Source organism: Physeter macrocephalus, chromosome 14 (genome assembly GCF_002837175.3).
Source record: "Physeter macrocephalus isolate SW-GA chromosome 14, ASM283717v5, whole genome shotgun sequence".
Taxonomy (NCBI): Eukaryota; Metazoa; Chordata; class Mammalia; order Artiodactyla; family Physeteridae; genus Physeter; species Physeter macrocephalus.
The window spans coordinates 88,289,550-88,304,092 of NC_041227.1; positions in this window are offsets into that span (position 1 = coordinate 88,289,550).

A 14,543-nucleotide genomic window follows, 5' to 3' on the forward strand; every position below is an offset into this window, starting at 1 on the left:
AAGCCACCAATCCCCTCCCAAGTCCCCAACATGGGATGGTTCTCAAACATGGGTGCGTAGAATGACCGGCATTGCCTGCCAAAACAGAGACAGCTGAGCCCCAGGCCCACGGGTTTCTGATCCAGTAGGCTGTAGGTGGGGCTTCAGCACCTGCAGTGCTAACAAGCTCCCAGACGATGCAGATGCTGCCTGTCCCAGGGCCACACTTCGAGGACCACTCGTCCAGGACGCGCAGAGGAGAAAAAAGATGTGTGAAGGCAAGGACCTAGAGTCTCACACGTGAGTGTAGTTACGGTTAAACTCAAATGGCACACAACTGATACAACATCACAAGGCTGCAAGGACAAGAAACAAGAGAACTGGACCCGATTTGGGAGAGCTGGGACCTCAGCGCTAGTCCTGGCTCTGCGGCTCATCCAGGTGTGTGCCCCTGGAAAGCCCACTTGGCCTCTCTGAGCCTCCGTGTTCTCATTGGAAAATGAGGACATTGGGTCTGACGATCTCTGAGTTCTTTACTGGCCCTAAAAGTCTATGGCTGCGTGACACCCAAACTCCTGGAGATAAGGGGCAGATTCTAGCCAGCAGGGAGGCTTTCAGGAGTTCAGGAGGAATGTGCTCCAGCTGCAAACTAGCCCCAGGTGTGGGACTGAGTGGGGCGGGTGGCAGGGTGGCAGGAAGGGCAGTAAGACCATTCTCAGCTGGCAGGCAGGTCAGAGATGGGGCGTGATGGAACCACAGCCCTGAGGGGTCATCCTGCAAATTTCCACAAGTTCAAGGTAGAGATGATGGGGGCCTTCAGCAGGGGAGCAGCCTCAGAAGGGGACTAGCTGATAGGAGTGCTGACCACCTGGTCCAGAAGGACTGAACCTCCAGGCTACTGGATAGAGGAGACCATTCTGAGGGAGAAGGGGGTCCGCTTCGGGGCCTGTGGGTTGGGTGGGGAGTTGATGAGGGGACCTTGGTGAAAGGACTTCCGGGAGGGTAGTTAGCAAGAGGGAACTTCCCTGGGCGGTGGCCAAGAGCCCCCCTGAAGCCAGGTTCTCACAGGGAGGGGCCCATCGACCTCTCTGGAAGTCTCTTTGATGGCACCTCCTCTTGGGAGACAGAAGGCCGGCAAAGCCACAACACTTTTTTTTTTTTAAGCTCCAACTTGAAAACACAATCTCTGGCTCCAGACCTGCGCTTTATCTCTGATATCAGAAACAGAATGGACAAGAGGTGGATCAAGGTGGTAGGAAAAACGAAAAGGAAAGAAAAACTGGGAAATACTTTCAAAACCCAGTCCCCGGTGTCCGTCCAGGAGGCTGGAGTTCCTAGCAGCCAAGGAAGGCTTTAGATGGTTCCTGATAAAGTCGCGGGAGAGAAGTGGCCTGTGTTTGTCAAGGGCTTAGAGAGCTTTAGCCGAGCCTGCACACAAAGGCACCCTCTGTCAACAGTCCTTCAGGCCACTAATAGGGCTGAACAAACACCAGGGTAACAAGCTCTTCACACCTGTGGGGCTTGGGAAAGTCCCGGCCCCTTTGTCAAGACAGCAGACAAAAGAGCTGCTGGGAGCTGTCGTCCCCACCCAGCCAGACCCTCCCGCGCTTCGGGAGCAGGGCCTGGGGCGGGGGCGGCGGGGGGAGGGGGAGATGGGGGAGTGGACTACATCTGAGGTCTGCAGCAGAAATGTGAACTCCAGTCGGGCGGCGAGACGGCGGATCAACAGGTTCCCCACGTACAGACTGACGGTGAGCGGACGGGAGGGGGCGTTTCGTGGGCTGGGCCGGGGCCACGGCGGGATGCGGGGTCGCAGGGTGAGAGGCCTGGTGGCTTTCTCCCCCGAGGTCTGTGCAGGCGACCGCCCCCCCCCTCCGGGGGGACCGCACAGGGCCATCCCCCGAATCAGCTTGACCTCTCCGTCATTTTTTCCACTGACTTTTTTTCTCTGTAAACATCGTAGCTTTTTCTTTCCCCTGCCCTTTTTTGGCCGCTGCACCTCCCCCGAAGGCTTTGAAACGATCCCTCCCAACGTCTCCCAGGCTTTTTGCTGCCGAGGGATAACTCAGGGCTCCTGCCGCACAAACATCCTTCTCTCGGTGGAGGAAATGCCGGGGACGCCTTGGTGAGCCGGGAGGAGCCGTCTCAGTTCTTTGTCTGCAGCCCAGTTCCTCACATCCTCCCTTCCCAAGGCCCCGCCCCGGGCCGCTCCCTCAGGGACCTGAGCCCCGGCCCACTGTGGGGCCTTTCCAACCCCAGTCACCCCACCCCCAACCCCAGAGCCCCTTCCAACCCTCCTCGCACCTTGTCACTACCCTGTTCTGGAACCTTCCGCGGCCACCCACTGACTGTAAGATGCCAGCTCCCTTGCCCTCAGGGGTACTGGTTTCCAAAGAAAGGTCCAGAGACTAAGAGTCTTGCTTCTCCCTTCTAACAGGGCCGGCCCTGCATGAACACCTCACCACCACACCCCCGGCCATGCCCAAGATCCACCGGCCCAGTAGGGAAAGGAGATGTCATCCTCCGAAGGGCTGCTGGGGGCTTCCAAGTCTTACTAGTTTACCCTCTTGTCGCAGAAGCAATGAGAAAAACGAGGCCCCAACAGGCAGAGAGACCTTGCCAAGGACCTGGAACTCGTTAGGGCGCCCTTTCCAGACCTCCAGTGCTGTGAGGTGGCATGGCCGTGGGCAGAAAGGAGCCCGATAAACCCCGTGGTTGCTGGAATTCATTCCCCAAGGCCGAGACTTTTCAAAGGCGAAGAGGGTGAGCAAAGCTCCCCCAGCAGCTCTGCTTGCTGCACGAGATTCTCTTTCCCTGTGGCCTCCCCATCCTGCCCAGATGCCTGTCTAGCAGCACGGAGGCTGCCTTCCAACCCGTGTTCCCCAGAGGTGGTGTACACTGTCCCAGTACTTTATATTAAACAGACATATGAGGGCTGATTTGCCGGCCGCGCCAGCCAAGCCTGGCCCCTGCTCCCCGGGGTCATTTCCCATCTGTAATGGGTCCCCATCGCCGAGTCTGGCACATGCCAGGCTGCAGACTGCAGCGGCTGGCAGCAAGGCGGTTTAATGACTTGCAGCCGATTCTATTCCCCTGACACCAGGCAGGAAAACACGCGATTCCCGTACACCTTGCCCACTTCCTTCCCCACCGTGCCACGGCCATGCACTTCTCTGCTGGACCAGTTACTGAATTCACCCCTGCAGTTAACTTTGACTTGGGCTGGAAGCTCTGGAGACCAGCCTCGGCTGCAGCCCCCACTGCTCCCAGGGATGCGACACTGCACGTGGTGAGCCCAGGAGATGGAGGTTCCGGTTCGTGGATGGATGGGGACAGGCCGAAGCCGGGGTCCCCGTGGGCCCCTTCTGGTCAACACAGACGTGACTTCTCATTTCCTAATGCACCCTCCAACGAGGGTTGCCAGATTTAGCAAATAAAAACACAGGACGCCCGGTGCAACTGGAATTTCAACAAGCCCTTTTGAGTGAAAGTCTGCGCCAAGTATTGCAGGGTGGTCCTATCCCTGTCACCTCCCGGATCCCCATCAAACTTGTGCTTCGCCCAAGATGTGTGATTCGGCACAACCGCTTTTTATCAAAGGTAGCTCTGATCTTCTTGGCACCTGAAAATCCCAGAAGAGGTTAAGAGGGTCCCTCAATTCATCAGGAGCAGGAGGGAGGGGGGGCTGTTTGGGCTTTTCTGAACTCCAAGGGTTGTCTGATTCTCCAGTTCCTGGGTGGTCTGTGCCAGCCTGTCCTGCCCTAACCACTTCTCTTTCTCCATCAGCTCCATGAGAACAGAAATCCCCTGCCTGAGACCACGTGGAGATGTGAGAGAAGGGAAAGACCCTGCCCATCTGAACCCCGACCGGGGTTCTTGGCCTCCTTAATCAATAGAATTTGATAAGAAGCCAGACAAGAAATTCAGGCAAGGCATAGCACAGGGAGATCAGCTCGGTGCTTTGTGACCACCTAGAGGGGTGGGACAGGGAGGGTGGGAGGGAGACGCAAGAGGGAGGGGATATGGGGGTGTATGTATACGTATAGCTGATTCACTTTGTTATAAAGCAGAAACTAACACACCATTGTAGAGCAATTATACTGCAATAAAGATGTTTAAAAAAAAAAAAAGAAATTCAGGCAAGGCTTTCTTGGGACTCATGCTGCAGCACAAGGGATCGAAAACAAGTAACAAGTGGCCTTGCTGGCTCCCCAAGGGGGAGGGCGGGCCAGTTCCTCATATGCGGGGAGGGTGGGGATGGGCCCAGGGGTCGGGCCAGAGGGGTGGCTTAGGTAGTCTGGCCATCCCTTTGGGGGTGCTGTGCGGAGGGGGCTTGTGCAGTGCCCTGCTTTTGCTCCCCACTCTTCAGAAGTGGCAGTTGGGTTCTTTTGGTCTTTTTGTATCTGACTGTCCATAATTTGCCCCAGCTGTGCATTCGTGCAGTTATTTTTAGTTCCTTATAGTTTCTTTGTATTTTGTTGCTTGAGGAGTCCAGATGCAAGGACTGCAGCAAAGGGTCCCATGTCCCCAGCTGTCTCATGATGACCCAGAAAGTGTTCTTGGTGGACACCACCACCAATGCTGAGCAGACAGGTCACCGCTCTGCCCCCACCAGGCTCTCCAGGGGCCCGGTGGTCCCCACAATATCATATGCAAAGATCCCACGTGGAATCTCGCCACCGTCCAGGGAAAAACGGGAGGAGGAAGGCAGTTATGATCAGAATGGCCCAGGCTCTTGACCTAAAAAAGTCCATTTTCATCAGGACATGCTTTGTGGGAGAACCGATTAAACTCTGGACCCCAATTCTGAATCCAGTTATTGTAATCAAACCAGTGGGTATAATTTGTTTAGACACCAGTCAAGAGGTGATGAGATCGCAATTAGAGACTTTAAATAAACACCAGGTCACTGGAGAAGGTAGGTGGCCTACCACAGGACAGAGGGAGTGGCAGGGAACAGCTGATTCCAGCTGACCTAGAATGGGCCGCCCCCAGGAGGGCGTGGTCTTGCCGTTTCAAGGCAAGTAGAGGCATTCAAGTAGAGGGACACAGTACAGGAGAGCCTGGCTCCGAGGAGGAGGGCGAACCAGGTAAAGTCCCTTCCAACTCAGCAACCCTCAACAGTTGTGGAGACACAGTTCCCCCTCTGGGCTTGGAAGGTCCTTCCAGGTTTGAGGCTCCAACTGGACTTGTTAACATTCGTATGTGTGAGTTAGTGGAAGGGGTGTCCTGAGAAATCCTCCAGTCTGTAACTGATCCTGAGTCAGAAGGAGACAGCAGAAGAACTTCCAGCAAACGTGGGGGATTTATTTGCAGAAAACAAATCCAAATGGTCCTTCTGGAATGAGGTCCCATGTTATCAGCTATAGCTAGGGAAAACAGCCTGGGGATGGCAGCCGCCTCTTCCTCACGGACAGATGACGGATCCGCAGCTGAGCATCTTCTGAAAGAGCTCTTGGATCAGCACAGTGACAGCAGGACAGCAATGGCTTAGCTAAAAACCAGCCACTCTTTCGGGGTTTCAAAGGCTTTAGGGCAGACCGATCTTCTGGAGAAATGCACCAATGCAGCTGTATGCAGCTGGCATCTCTGTGACGGCTGGTGCCAGGAAGTTCTGGTTGTTGAGCATTTGAAACATCTCCCCTGGATTTAGGAATAATCCATCCCAGTGGCTGGCTGGCTCTGTCATGCCAAGGCTCCCAAGCAAGAATCACACAAGAGACTGGCCCGTACAGGAAAAGGGAGGGCCCCGTGGTAAGTGAGCCCCTTCGCTCTCCTCCTCCAAATTGTTTTCAGCGCCAATAGTGTGGTCGAATGCCTAGCTCACTAACAAGCCAGAGAGGTTCTGCTGCACTGCTCTGTCTCAGCACCCAGAGGGCGCGGCTGCTGAGGGCCCCCCGGATGTGTCGAAAACCCCGTGGGAACTCCAGCCCCGCTAACCAGCAGGGTACAGGAGGCAGGAGGTGGCTGAACTCTCTTTTGCTGCTTGGCTTCAGGACTGAGTCCCACAGTGTTAACACAAAAGGCTGTCCCCTCCTTCAGGCCTCACCCCCAAGTGGGCAGGAACGAGGGTGCTAGAGCACTGATGCGTCCAGAAGGGGCGAGGGACCCCTGAGAGCTCCAGAGAACAAATGCCAGGCCACGGCCTGAAGGATGAGGTGCGCAGGCAGAGGGGAGCAGAGGGCAGGAGGCAGGAGCTGAGGGCAGTACTCAAAGATGGCACGGCTTCCACCTGGCCACCGAGAAGCACTTTGGCCACTACGACAGAGACAGGGGAGTCGCCTGGAGCTGTGTCTATGCACCAAAGTAGCACCGGACACCGACGCTGTCATGACTCTTCCCAACCTCCCCCGAGGCAGGGATCACGAAGTCCCTCCTGGCACCTTACTAAGCCGTGTCCCCCTTACTTCCTCATCCGTGGAGCCGCAGCACTGCCCTCAAGGCAGGCCATGGAGGTGAGGGATGCGCGTGCAGGGGCGTGGAGGCCTCCAGAAGGGGCCCCAGCCCTAGACAGCCCAAGCTGCCCGACTAGTGACTTCAGAAACCATCTCCCTGAAAAGGGGACCCTCCCAACACTGTTGGTGGGAATGTAAATTGGTTCCGTCACGATGGAAAACAGTATGGAGGGTCCTCAAAAAACTAAAAACTGAGTTGCCATATGATCCAGCAATCCCACTCCTGGGCATATACCCAGACAAAACTATAATTCGAAAAGATACATTCACCCCTATGTTCATAGCAGCACTATTCACAACGGCCAAGACATGGAAGCAACCTAAGTGCCCATCAATAAGTGAATGGATAAAGAAGATGTGGTACATATACACAATGGAATATTACTCGGCCGTAAAAAAGAGTGAAATCATTCCATCTGCAGCAACATGGATGGACCTAGAGATTATCATAGTAAACAAAGTAAATCAGAAAGAGAAAGACAAATACCATATAATATCACTTATATGTGGAATCTGAAATATGACACAAACGAACTTATTCACAAAACAGTAACAGACTCACAGACATAGAGAACAGACTTGTGGTTGCCAAGGGGGAGGGAGGTGGGGGAGGGAAGAATGGGGAGGTTGGGATTAGCAGATGCAAACTATTACATATAGGACGGATAAACAACAAGGTCCTACTGTGTAGCACAGGGAACTATATTCAATATCCCGTGATAAAATATAGAGGAGGGCTTCCCTGGTGGCGCAGTGGTTGAGAGTCCGCCTGCCGATGCAGGGAACGTGGGTTCATGCCCCGATCCGGGAAGATCCCACATGCCGCGGAGCGGCTGGGCCCGTGAGCCATGGCCACTGAGCCAAAAAACAAAACAAAACAAAAAAAACACAAAAAACATAGTGGAAAAGAATATAAAAAGGAATGTACATATATGCATAACTGAATCACTTTGCTGTAGAGCAGAAATTCACACAACATTGTAAATCAACTATACTTCAATAAAATTCTTTTAAAAAGAAAGAAACCATCTCTTTACCCCCCCTTCCTCTCCACGGGAGGCACAGATGGAAAACTAGCACAAACCTACTTGCTCTTCAGAACGCCCCACAGTGTACAAAAGGAAGTCACAAGATAAAAAAGTGAAGGACTGGGTCCCTGATCTTAACATACTTTATCCACCTGACCTCTCACAAACAGCAATGAGTCAGGCCCTCTCATGCCCATTTTACAGGTGAGGACGTCGAGGCTCCAGGCTGAGCCCCCAGGGCTCCCAGAGCGGAACTGGAAGGGAACTCTGAATGGCTCCAGCTCGGAATCCTGCCATCGTCCTGCTTTCCCAGCTGCAAACGGTGGGGTTTAGCTCTGCCCCCTGGACCTCCACCAGTGACTTGATTGGCTTTGTAACCAGAAGAGAACTATTTAAGGCACAAGCTGGGCTGGGCTGGGCAGGGGTTGTTTAATGACCATAGTTCCCCTCAGGTAAAGTCTTTTGATGTTTCTTCTTGCCTTAAAATTAAAGGGTTTGGAAACCAGACAGGTCTCTTGTACAAGTGGGAGGGGGACCTGCATGTAAACGCCCCACATTTCTTGGCCCTGGTGCTTCTGGCTGCTTTGGATTTGGCTAATTCCCCAGGCGTCCTCTGTAATTCCACAGTAATGTGGCTTTAATTGTCCCCAAAGCGGGGCATTCTTCCTTTATTGTGCAGTAAATTTCCCTCCAGAGTTCGGATTTCATGCGCCTGCTCCAGCCGGGGAGCTGGGCGTCCCCTCGGCCCCCGGGAGAAGCCGCTGTCCTCACGCAGGCCCCTCATCCTGGCCACCAGCCCTTCTCCTGCCTCAGCTGAGCCGGGGGCTGGAGGCGGCCTGGGGAGGCTGTCAGACCCCCGGGATGGACACACTGGCAAGGAGGCAGGGACACTGGTCTGTGGTTCTGTCTGGAAAACGAATTAACTACCAAATGCAAACAAGCTGCCACACCGGGATTCATTAGGCCGGGTCGAGACTGGGTTTCATCCGTTTGTCTCATCAGCACGGAGGCAGGAGCTTGGGGGGCTAAGAAGGGGCTCGGGGTCTGCTCAAATCTTCCTCATGGACCACCTGGGCCAGGCGCCTGCATCCTTCCCGGCCAGCTTCGCCTATCTGTAATGAACAGTAACTAGGAGCATCCCCTTGTCAGATGAGATAAGGCTCATAAAACACGGTGAGGAGGGCGAGGTGCAGGAGGTCAAATCCCGTGTCTCAAGCTAGCACGTGTACTTGGCAGTGGGCATGTCTGTCAAGCGCTCTGTCTCAGTTTCCTCACCTGGAGGAGGACAGTAATGGTGCCCACCTGTCAACAGCAGCTAACACAGAGGGCCCAGTAACGGAAGTTACCATTATCGTTCTGATAAACTGTTCCAGGCATCCATAAAAGATCTGGATGCAGGGACACAGGTTAAGAGATGGTCAGAGCCCTGGGTGGGTTCCTCATGGGGAGACAGAAACAAAAGCAGAAAGCAATATGCTCACAAATGGGGTCACCTCAGGGGAGACCCTGTCCCTCGAGAAGCAAGGCCGGCTCTTCTCCAAGCAAGGGCCGTTGCGGTTTAAGGTACGACTGTTCTAGCAGTGGCCTGACGTGGTCTGTGCCCAGAGTTTTAAGGGATTCTCATTGTGACCATCTTTCCTCTCCAGAACCTAAACCATCTAGAACAGAGTCAAGAACAATACAAAAGGTAAAAAAAAAATCTCTGAGCAGCCAAAACAGTGGTCACCACTTTTCTCCACTAAGAAGGATGCTCTTTAGTTCCAGAAGGTCCCATCTCCAGATTCTCCTCTCTCTCTGTTTACAGGGAATTCTATCACAGCAAGAAGAAGAGAGAGCTGGAGTTTGGCAGGGAGGCGGAAGACAGAACAACGGGTAAGGTAAGAACCCAAAGCAGCATGAGGTGTGAGGGCAGCAGAGGGGGCTGCGGTATAGATGTCCCACATCTTCCCTATCCATTCATCTGTCCATGGGCACTGAGGTCGCTTGCATGTCTTGGCTATTGTAAATAGTGCTGTGAACACTGGGGCACACGTATCTTTTCAAATTAGAGTTTTCTCCAGATACATGCCCAGGAGTGGGGCTGCAGGATCATATGGTAGCTCTAGTTTTAGTTTTTTAAGGAACCTCCATACTGTTCTCCATAGTGGCTGCACCAACTTATATTCTCACCAGCAGTCTCATACTTTACATATTGATTCTGCTTATTATATCATCTTACAGCACATACATGCTTTACATATTCATTCATTTACTATGTTTCCCACATCTAAAAGGTAAGCTCCATGAGGGCAGGGATTTTTTTTTTTTCCTTTTTCGTTCACCGAGGTATCCCCAGGGCCTAGAACACAGTGCCTGGTACAGAGTCGACACACAGCCATATTTGTCAAGTCAATAACGAACGGATGGATGGATGGATGGATGGATGGATGGATGGGCCCCAGAGATAGGTCAACCCTCTCTCCCACCCCTTGGAATGACTCCCTTTTCCAAAGACTCCCCACAGTCTTTAAACCTCCAGCCCCCACTATCTCCTTCCTCACCTCCACACGTGCAGTCGGTGGCCTCACCTCCTGCTCCTCAGAGGAGATGGAAGCACGGACCCTCACAACCCGCTGCCCCCAACCTGGAAGCCCCCCCATCAGGGCCGACACCCCCCCTCCTCCCGCTGTGTCAAGCCAGTCACTGCGTTTCGGACCCTAACCCTTGGTGCCTCTGCAGGAAACATACACCATCACGAGTCCCTTCTCTCAGGTACTCAGCCTCTCCCTTCTGTCCGCCCCGTCCTCCCATCCTCCTGGCAATGATGCTCACATCCCTCCCCCTCGAAAGCCCTCCCTCCAGCCCACATCTCCCCGCAGCCGCCCTCCCTCTGTGGCCTTCGCAGCTGAGCTCGCCAGCGCTTCACCTCCCTCTCACTCTCCGTCTGCCTTCTTTGTCCCCTTGTCCCAGGCGAACACCCATGCTAAGGCCACCCAAAACTGCGATACCGCAAATGCAATCGCTGTTTCCATCTCTCCTGTTGGACCTCTCAGCAGTTTTTGTGTTTGTTTTTTTGTTTTTGTTTCTGTCTTTGTTTTGGCCGCACCTCGCGGCACGTGGGATCCTAGTTCCCCGACCGGGGATCGAACCCGTGCCCCCCACAGTGGAAGCGCAGCGTCTTAACAGTGGACGCCAGGGAAGTCCCGATCTCTCAGCAGTTTTGACAGCCCTCGCCACGTCTCCCCTGCAGCCCTCTCTTTCCTGGATGTTCACGGCAGCATCCACGCCTGGCTTTTCTCCTCCTCGACCTGTCTCCCTTCCAGGCTTGCCCTGAGTCGAAGCCGGAGCTCTTCCAGGAGAAGTGGGCCTTCTCTCCTCTCACTTGACTATTCTATCTCCCTTGATAATTTCGCCCAACTCAATGGTCATCTTCTTGGAGAGACGGCTCCCAGATTAATAGTTCTGGTCCAGAAATCTTTGAGCGTCGGATACGTATACCCAACTCTATACCCCGCATCTCGGGCCTCTTAAAGGCAATTCAAACTTAGCGCGGTCCAAGATTAAATTCTTCATATTCCCTCCCAAATCCAGTTGCCTTCCAAGACACAATGCTGTCATCCACCCACCAAGGCAAGCAAGACACGTAGGAGGCACCTTTGTCACCTCCCGTTTCCTCAACGCACGGTCTAATCCATCACCAAGTCCTGTTTACTTGTGAATTCCCAAATCTCCCCCAGATCCCCTCTGCTTCATTCCTTAGCCCAAGTCACCATCCTCCTTGACCTGCCCGGGGTCGTGAATTGGGGCTTTAAACCCACCTGGGAGCTGGTGTGGGGTTATGAATTCTCAGGAGAGACCATCTTTCCCCTCCACCCAATGTAAAGGTCAAAACAGTCTGGTCTCCTGGGCTCTCCCCTCTGCACAGCAGGCCTGTGTCTCGTGGGCCTTTAGACCGAGAGTGTAGCCCTACAGGGTCTGAGCTGTATGTGCATCTCCTGTTAGACTCCCTGCCTGCATCTCTGGTCCCGAATCCCAGGAAGCCGAGGCTCCGGGTCACAAGGGTTTGACCTACACCTTCCATCCAGAGACAGCTCTGTACTCACCTCCATGATTCCACTTTTCACTCTGTGGGCCTCAGCAGATGCCTTTATTCGCTTGCCAGCTCAGTGGTGCCTTTTTTTTTTTTTTTTAAGTTTGTGTTTTCGTTTGTTCCTTTAAAAAATATTCCGTCCTGTACCTGTTTCCGTCGCCTTCAGAGGCAGGGTGTCCGTTCCACCATACGCAGTTCAGATACGCTGATGGACAGGATGCCACCCTATGTCCGGCGAGGACCTTCCCTTTCCTGGTGACCCAGAGCGCACACTGTCCGCCCCGCCAGACGGATCTTTTAAGAAGCGCGCAACTCTCCTAGACGCCTAACACGCTGATGTTACAACCCGCTAGCGCATCACGAGATGGGCTTAGTGGGTTGTGGGACAGGGTTACAAAAACAAAAGCGAATAGAAAATATCAGAGTGGACTGCTCATAGCCAGCGTTCATTAAAGTTTTATTTTGGATGGACGGGTGGATGGATGGATAGAGGTACTGGGTCATGATTCATATGGTAAATGTATTTTTACCGTGTGTCACAGTCCAAAAATGTTTCATTTAAATTCCGTTGAATGTGGTTATGCTTAGTCTGTGAGGACGAGGGCCGTGTTTTCCTTCTTTCCTATTCTCTTGCTGGACATGGAAGCACGCTGGGCTCGTTGGAGACTCTTGGCAAACAGAGAGGCATGGGACCGAGCGAGCTTCTGGACAGAGCAAGGGAATCACTGGGAAACTGATGCCCTGAGGTGTAACATGGACCGTTTCTCTTGGAACTGCAATCTGCTCGGTCCCAGAAAGCCTTGCACCTGGACCTCGCCAGGTGAAGGCCAAGTCCAACCTTGCAACAGCTTCAGCTTTGACGCCAAGGCCAGGGTTCAGTGGAAACTGAACGCTGGGGAGGCTGATAAATGTGGGCACAGGTGGCAGATCTGAGAGGTCGGGGCTGCCCATGGGGGCGGGGGCCCTCTGCCCTCATCCTGCTCACTTCTCACCCCCGCGGCGTCAGCAAGGGCTCCCGCCACCCCGCTTCCTCCCGTACCCACCGCCTGACCGACGGGTCTATGGCGGCTCTTTTATCAGGCCTCTTGTCTGATCAGAAACCTGCCCGGTTCCTCAGAACCTAAAGGACAAGTCTGGCCTCCTTAGCGCGGCGCTCAAGGCTCCTCGCCACCTCCCCGACCCCTGTGTCACCCCGCGACTCCCCTCCACCGCAAGCTGGGGGCCAGTGCCGCCCACCCTACTTACTCCCTCTGAAGACCCCTCCCTCTGACTGAACCTCCTCCTCTGTGATGGCCACAGACTTGACCCAGAGCAGCCGCTCAAACTCCTCTACCACATGCCACGTGAAGAAACAGGACAGTCAGGTCCCCGAGGGGGCTGGAGCCCCGCACGCGTCTGTCCATCCGTGGGAGGCCAGCCGGGGCTCCCAGCCACCCGCCGCCTGGGGCACACCTGGTGGGAAACTCAACCCTCCAGGGTTCCTGGCTCTTCAACCTTCAAGACCCTCTTCAAGTCCCCAGCTTCACCCCCCCAGGTCCCGAGTTCTCTCCCCCCAACCCCCCACACTGCCCCCAAAGCTCCGACGGCCCGGCCCCGGGCCTGGCACCTAACACAGCTGCCTCGTCCTGGCCGCACTGCCCCCCACTCAAGGGTCTTATCTCCCTGCGTCTTTCGCGTCTCCCGGCCGCAGTACCCAGCGCCTGGCCGTCAGTATGACAGTCTCAATAAGTCGGTGCGGACGGATTGACTGACGGGCCGGGGATGCCAGGGCCCAGGTGGGAGCGAGGGTCCATCTGGCCTCTGCCTCCCTCCCGGGCAGGGCCTTGGGTGACCGTGTGCAGAGAGAGCGGGACAGGCCAAGGTCAGGGACAGGCGGGGCTGAGCCTCCTTCCGCAGCCACTCTTGCAGGAGCTGGTGCTGAGGACCCGGCCTGAGAAAATCGGCAGACACACGTCTCGGCCGGACCGAGACCCTGCCGCTCGTCTCTGCTGCCCCATTACGAGGTCTGTTTGAGCTTCCCAGGCCTGGGGCAATATCTCACGACTAAAATTTATGCAAATGAAATAACGAGCAATACGGAGAAAGGAATGAAATACCTAGCAGGATCCAAATCACCCCAGAAACGCGCCTGCAGGGGTCTGTGAGTTGAGCAGTCATTTTAAAGATGATTTAAAGTCACTCACTGGGAAAAAAAACACACCGGGATTCCTGCAAACCAGCAAGCCCTGTGACTTCAGGGGGCCACTGGCCTCATTGTGGGGAGTGGGGGAGGGTGGGCTGGAAGGGGACGGGGAGCTGGACTTCAAGGGCGGCCGCTGTGAGTGAACTACAGGGACGTGGCCCCTGGCCCAGGCATCCCACAACGCCCGACTCCTTCCAGAATCAGACTCGGGGAAAGATCCGGGTCCAGCTCGGAATGCCAGAAATGCTCACCAAATCTTGCTAGTGGAGACAAGCCTGCCCCAGGGATAGGGCACTCTGAGTGTCCGTTCATTCATTCATTCATTCATTCACTCATTCCCTCACTCAACAAATCTTCATGCCCTGCCCACCAGGTGCAGGATCTGCCCTCGGTGCTGGGGACCCCTCAGGAAACAAACATTCACTCAGCAAACACTCCCTGCACTCCAGCTTCACGTCATAACTGATCTGGGCTGGTGGGGGGCGGGGGCTGCGGATAAAAAAACTGAACAGGAGACACTGTCACTGGCCTCCAGAAGCCTACAGTCTGGTGGGAAGGGGACAAAGCGTGGATGAAACTCAGATTCCTGGCACCGATTACGCGCAAAGAGGGCTTAGAAAACGCAGAGATGATTTCCGACGGGCCGGCTGAGAATCTTCCTGGAGGAGGTGTCATCTGAGCTAGGTCTGAAGGAATGGAGAGGAGCTGGCTGTATGGGGGAGGGGAGGAAAGCTCTCCAGGCAGAGGAAATGGCACAGGAAAAATATAAAACAACACGGGGAGTCTGGACCACTGGCCTCTCTCCTGACCCCTGAAGCAGAGAATTCCAT